The sequence below is a fragment of the Solanum tuberosum genome, unplaced genomic scaffold (assembly GCF_000226075.1).
Source record: "Solanum tuberosum cultivar DM 1-3 516 R44 unplaced genomic scaffold, SolTub_3.0 scf00276, whole genome shotgun sequence".
Lineage (NCBI taxonomy): Eukaryota > Viridiplantae > Streptophyta > Magnoliopsida > Solanales > Solanaceae > Solanum > Solanum tuberosum.
Window position 1 is genome coordinate 566,567 of NW_006239203.1, and position 7,357 is coordinate 573,923.

Consider the following 7,357-nt stretch of genomic DNA (forward strand, 5'->3'; position numbering starts at 1 on the left):
GCTTTGAATAGGGTTATGGGGTTTTATTCTTTGCATTGCACTAGTATTGCTTGGGCGTTCTACATGTTGGGATGATATTATGTTAGTTTGGATTATGATGCTTACTTTGTGTGCATATTAGATTTACTTGGTAAAAAGCATGCTTTGACTAAATGTCTTTTTATGCATGTTTCAATGGTTTTTATGCATAGTAGCCATACTTAGTACGTGTGTTGTACTAACCCATATTTTTATCCTTTTCCCAAACATTTAGGTTAGGGCCGTTGAGGATTCAAGCTTACTTCTCAAGACACTTGGAGTTGCTTCCCCAAGTTGGTGAGTTCTCAAGTCCGAGGACAAGACCCTATGATCTAGCTTCTATGTTTATTTCTTTGCTTATGTTGAAAGGCATTGTTGTACTTCCTATTTTCAGACTTCTTATTGATGTAAGGGACTAAGTCCCATTTTCGATACTTCTATGCTAGATGATGCATTGTGACGAAGTTAGATTCTATTTTTCATATATGAAGTGAAGTTGAACTTCCAAAGTAAAAGTTTTAAATTTTCCGTGATTTTATTCTATGATACATGTTATGATGAATGCTAAGGGCTTGTATAAGACCTATTCGAGGTCGAATACGTCGGTAACGACTAGGGGGTGCTCTCAGATCGTTACATATATATCTCTGTATATATATATTTATTTCAATATACGTGAGTCGGAGATTGATTAAGTCCTTGAATGACCCACAAGCCACTCTTTCAACAATCTCTAAGAGTATCCCATTTTCAATCGATTCTATTGAACCACAAATCTTCTTCATTATTTTGCTTGTAGAAATTTTTTCTGGTTGTGTAAGGGAAGGGTTTCGGGATTATTTTTTAATAAATGAGTGAGTTGTAATTTTGAGTGTTGTAAAAGGTTATTGCTGGAAATTTGAAGAATTGGTGACACGTGGTGTGTGAGCTGTGACACACTACTAACTTTTGAAACCCCTTTTTTTTCTTTTTAAAAAAAATTATGTTTTAGTTAGTTATTAGATTCAAACAACGAAGGAAGGCATCCGTTAGTTTTTATTTTTATTGATTTAACAAAAGTAATAAAATAAAAAATGATAGATTCATCATTATATGTATTAAATGATTAAATTAGAGAATTTATTACTTACAAGTTACAAATCCGAAATATTAATTTCATTGAATACAAAGAGGTTCAATAATTATGGCAAAATTCTGCTATTTATTATGTATTAAAAATGATACAAAAACTTTTATTCTTCCCATAGTTCTGACTTTGTTTTCCTTTTGTTAATTGAGACAAAGTTACCTGAAACAAATAGATTTATTAAATATTCATGTTTTCATTCACAAATGTAAACTCTAAATGGATGTAGTGAAGATGACTGAAAAATGGATGTTCATTGCATGTGGATTGTGGAGTTGTAATGAAGGCAAACGAGTGGTCTTTCCATTGCATTGGTATTTGTTCTGAAACGAGTATGAGTTTTTGATTAGTTTCAAAAAAACTAAAATTATGTAATATTACTTCTTATTTATCTTCTAATTATGTGCTCTATTTCCATAACGTCATTTTTTAATAGTAATAAAAAACAATTCAACATTTTTCAATAAATAAGAAAAACTTCTTATTTATCTTCTAAAAATATTTGAAAGTTCAGTGAAACTACCGTTTTTTAAAAAAAAATGTTTACTTTCAAAGAAAACACATGGTATGAATATTTAATTAGTTGATATAAATAAAGTGAATTATTTTTATTAATACTTCATTTTTTATTTTAATATGGCAACAAAATATCATACATGTTAGACTCATAATCTTCATTTCTAAAGTCTTCATTTTGTTTTTAAATTTGTGCAAGTTAAAATATGAAAAATACCAGAAAAAATGTCAATAGTAATGTAGAGGAGGGAATGACTAAATATTTTTCAAATTAAATAAAAATAAACCTACAAATTCATAACAATAAAATTGGAAAGCGTTGATATTAATAATTTCAACAAACAACTCGATACAAAATTATGTCAATTTCTGAATTGTTTTAAGTATGAAAGAACAATTATAGAATTAATAAATAATGAATATCGAGGAGTTACAAAATCATTAAAGCTAACTCGAAATTATTATAAATTCTTTTCCATTTTTACACAAATTTATAAATATTGAATTAATATGATGAAGAGTTGCAACCTTATGAAGTTATGACACTTCAATTTAATTTCAAACTCGAAGACTTGCAACTTTGTAAAGTTGTGACAATTCACTTTAATTTCGAATCCTTTGTTTTTGTTAACAAAATAATGTTCGAGTAATATAAGTGTGAAAATCGAAAATGGGACTAAAAATTGCAGTGAAGTATTTTGCATGTGAAGTTGTAAAACAATGATGACAAATAAGTGATCTGGACAATGCATTGGAAGTTGTTCCAGAGTACATTTATACCTGGAATGCTGACACGTGTGTATAGTTGTGATTTGTGAGTTGTCTCACACAAATTGAGTTAGTATTAATTAAGTTAAGAGCATATTATATTATAAAATAAAATAAAATAAGAGAGCTAAACATACTTAATATAGTTAATATTCAAAAAATATTACAAAATGGCCTAGAAAAAGTAGCAGAGCTTGCTAATTTCTTCATCGCTACTACAACCATAACATTGGTCGTCTTCCTCATATTCTTCACTATCCCATCCATTTTTGAGAGAAGTAACTAGATGTAATAATCTAGTGCAACAAGGATGGGGTTGTTTAGTAAATAAACGATTAAAGAGACAAATTGTGCTTAGATTTCTAGAAGACGTTGTCGACACTGCCTTGTTATCTTTTTTTGTTCTTGCATTACTTTCATCTCGCCAATCATCTGTATCCCATCTAGGGTGGATTCACCTCCTAAGAATATCGAGATTAAGCCAAATGCATATCTTGCAGGTGTGTGGCCTCCTTTGGATGCTTTGTCCAGCATTTCAAGTGTTTCATCTGTATTCTATTTCTAAAATAGTTCTTCTGAAAATATTAACACACAACAAAGAATTAGAAATTTTATGTATTTGGCTAGTTAAAGAATTTCTTTAATTCTCAAAGGTTGATGAACGAATGAGTGTTGGGAGTGTCAATGTACTAATCGGAACGTCTAACAGCGACAGATTCCTATAAACCCATCGTTCACTTCCTATTTCATTAAAAATCTTGCAACTGAAAAATCGATGGGTTAGTAAACATGAAGTAAATAATAGATTTTAAAAAAAATTATATATACCTTAGTCTGAAATTTATCAAATCCTTGTAGGATATAGAAGTCACCCTTTCTACAATCTGATCAAGTAATTCCCTATCTAGGGATTCAAAGGAAGAATAAATCGTCTTCATATTTTTTATTGAAGGATGATTTTGGTAAGATGTTAGAATGCAAAGTATGTAAATTTCTAGGGCTATTCGGCTTCTTAAAAGGTTAGAATGCAAAGTGTCTAAAAGACGCGTCGAAAATTTCCACTAGTTCTGACAATCTCCATTAGTTGAGTAACTATGTGGGATTTTATATTAAATAAGTCAAACATGTAATTGATAAAATTATTTTTTTTCGTAATAACAAACGAATGCTATTGCAACGTAAATGGTAACTCGTCAAACGATTAGTCCTTAGGTCCCATGATCGAGTCTAGCAATAGGTTCACCCATTTTAGTTCTTTCTTAACGTTTGAGTTAATTACTACTCCTTCTGTTACCTTGATAGAGTAATTAATTAGGCTTAAAAATATATACTTTGACCAACCTAGAAAAGCTAACAAGTAATTACTCCAAATGCATTTTAATTAAATAAGGGTTTTGTTGGTAAAGTTACTTAATTTCTCAATGCAAATGGGTGATCTCAATATTACTTTATTCTACCAGAAGTGCTAAATAGCCATGAATTAAGAATCATAGTTAATGTTCAATAAAAAGTTGATTGTGATAAAGAAATTACACGTAATTAATATAATTATGAAATGTCACGACCCAAAATCACAAGTCGTGATGGCACCTATGCTCCCAACCGATAGGTAAGCACACCCAATACTTTTACCAATTCAATTCAATATTTAAAGTAGAAAGATAAGAGACAACATAATATTGAAACACTAAGACATTTACAAGTATGAAATGCGGAAACCTAAAATAGCATCCCAAGCTTTAGTGTCATAAGTACAAGAGCTTCTAAAGTCAATACGAGTCTCTATTATTTCACAAGTCTAAACATTAAAAATATCCTATCAGAATACCACACAACCTAAGTAAATAGCGATAGATGAAGGTATGAGCCGCAGAATATCCAAGCAGCTCACCACAAATCCTAGATAATCCAAACTCAGACTCAAGCTCCAAGAAATGCCCTCAAATTCGAAATACAATATGCATCACAAAAGAGTGCAACAAGTTTAGTATGAGTACGAAACCATGTGTACCCAGTATATCTCATAGATCGACAATGAAGAAGTAATGACAGAAATATATAAGAAAATAATTGTTTAATGTTACACGTTTAAATTATACCTACCAACCAAGTTTTCATCAATGAGGCGCATAATCAAACAATAATGAAGGATGTAATGAGATGCAATGCAATGCGGTGTGACACCATAAAATTATATGCCTCAAATGCCCAGTACTTTCTCAACCGTATATACATGATACTCCTCGGAAATACATCGAGAGTTCATGACCCATGGGGGACTCGCGAGTCCCATATATCGACACAGACGATCTCCACGTGTCTGTGCAGACGATCTCAACGTACTATCATAAAATCAAACAATTTCCGCATGGAGGATCTCCACGTGCCCAAATTATAATCTTAATATCTCACCATCTCCACCACGGACGATCTCCACGTGCCAAACTTATACGCAACTCATGTCAATGCATATGCACAATGTGATGATGATGCATTTCAATCAAATATAAATATGATATGTAATCACCTCAACTATCACAAGTATACAAGTTCAATAAAGAACACAATTACACATAATAAATCAAGTAAATAATATATCAGTTAATGCTCATATGCTTTGGCATTCTCGGATTTCAATCCACATTCTAAAGTAATAAAATTTCCCTTTATAATACTGATACTCGTACCACTGGCCGTCACACCATTGGTACGAGGCCCCCATCTTTCGCCCTAACCCATGGTCTATTTCATTTTTAATCTTTAATTAGAAAAAAAGCGTCCTTCATGAAGTCTGAAAGTCTTAACATACCTCAAAAGTCGAGCACGTGCCACAATTTCTTCAAGATTTCGCCTTTACTTTTTGTTAAGCTTTCAATCCTTCCAATCTACCAAATATGTAATCCTCATAAGAATATGAATCTAATGACACCCATATTACTATATTTAGTTTCGGCTCAAAAATCGGGTAAAAAAGTCATCCCGAGCCACCAAATTCGAATCTGAAATTTTCTTTCAGATTATGTTTAACCATATGATAAAACAGCTCACATGCAAAATTCCAGTTAAAACGGATCGTTATTCGACCCCCAAATAAAGATTTTATTCTAAAAACTGTAGGACTATATTTTCCTAATTTAGTAAAAACCCTACACACTTCTATAAAAAAATCAGTTCAAAATTATGTAAAAATTTAATAAAAAGGACAAGAATCATTACCTTAACGTTTGGGGATGAAAATCTCAATTTTTCTCCTCCTTTTCCTTCTTTTCTCCCTTTCTTTTCTTTTCTTGCACTGCGTAATTTTTTTCCCTTTTCCGGCGTTCTATTTTTGCCAACAGCATTCCTGCACTTTACCTTTCATTATTATTATTATTATTATTATTATTATTATTATTATTATTATTATTATTATTATTATTATTATTATTATTATTATTATTATTATTATTCTATTATTATTATTAATATTATTACTTTTATTATTATTACTAGGCTTGCCCATTTTATTTTATTTTCTTTTCTTTATTTGACTTCCCTTTTTTTTCTCACTATTATTAGCAATAAAATAACCCCTTATTAAATCTGAAAATTATATCACTCATTCTATCAAGTCATAAATTATATATAAAAGTTACTAAAAAGGTTAAACTTAGAAAAATGGGCAAACTAAGAGGATCGTTACATCATCCACCACTAAAACACACGTTCGTCCTCGAACGTAAAGAGAAAGAAAGTACACGCAATATCAAATAGTTTAGAATATCTGCTTTGTATGTTGGGCTCAACCTTTCAAGTGGATTTCTAACCAATATATTCATAATAACTCTAGGACCATCCTCAAATGTTAAATTCTTAGTAGAACTCTATTGGGTCACATTGAATCACACGTAGGGGTGTCCACGGGTTGGTTTGGATCGATTATTGGTCAAAATCAAAATCAAGCCAACTTAATCGGTTTTAAAATTATCAAAACCAAACCAAACCAAATATAATATACATTTATCGATTTGGTGATTATCGGTTTCGGTTTGGTTTGTTTCGGTTATTCGGTTATTAACCATACACAAAAATAAAAGAAACAATTCATTTAAAATGTGAAAAAAGTGACAACAATCCATTCAAAACGAAAAATAGTTAGAATGACTTAAATTACTAAACTTTCAATCACTAAATTTACTATCAATAAAGCTTTAAAATTCACTATATTGGCCTAGAAGGAAGAGACAATAACATTTTCAGTCCAACAAAGAATTGACATAAACACTCATATACATGAAATCAATAAGATAAATGTTTCAAAAATCTAAAACCAAATCAAACCAAATCCAAATAAAATCGGTTTTATTTTATCGGTTTGGTTTGGTGTTTCGATTTGGATCGGTTTTTATCCAAACCGTGAACACCCCTAATCACACGACAACCATTAACCCAATACTTCTTCAACATCAAAATATGTAAATTCGGATGAACACCTTATAAGTCTGGTTGCATATTCAACTCATAAGTTATTTCTTCAAAATGTAGAAGCACCTCGAATGGATCAATGAATCTAGGATTGAGTTTATCATTCTTCCCAAACCTCATAACACCCTTCATGGGCGATACTTTCAACAATTTTTTCTCTCCTATCATGAACTTCATATCACAAACCTTTCAATCCCCATAAATTTCCTTTTATCCTGGGATGTGAGAAGTCTATCTTGATTTACTTGACCTTATCTAACAAATTTCTCAAAAGATCCATGCCTAAAGGTCTAACCACAATTGCATCAAATCAATAAATGGAGAATAACACTTTCTATCATATAAATCCTTAAATGGGACTATCTGGATGTTAGAATGATAACTAACTCCACTATAGATAAGAATTGATCCCATCGACTATCAAAATCCACTACTAAAAAACTGCTAAAAAGCGACGGAAGAAAA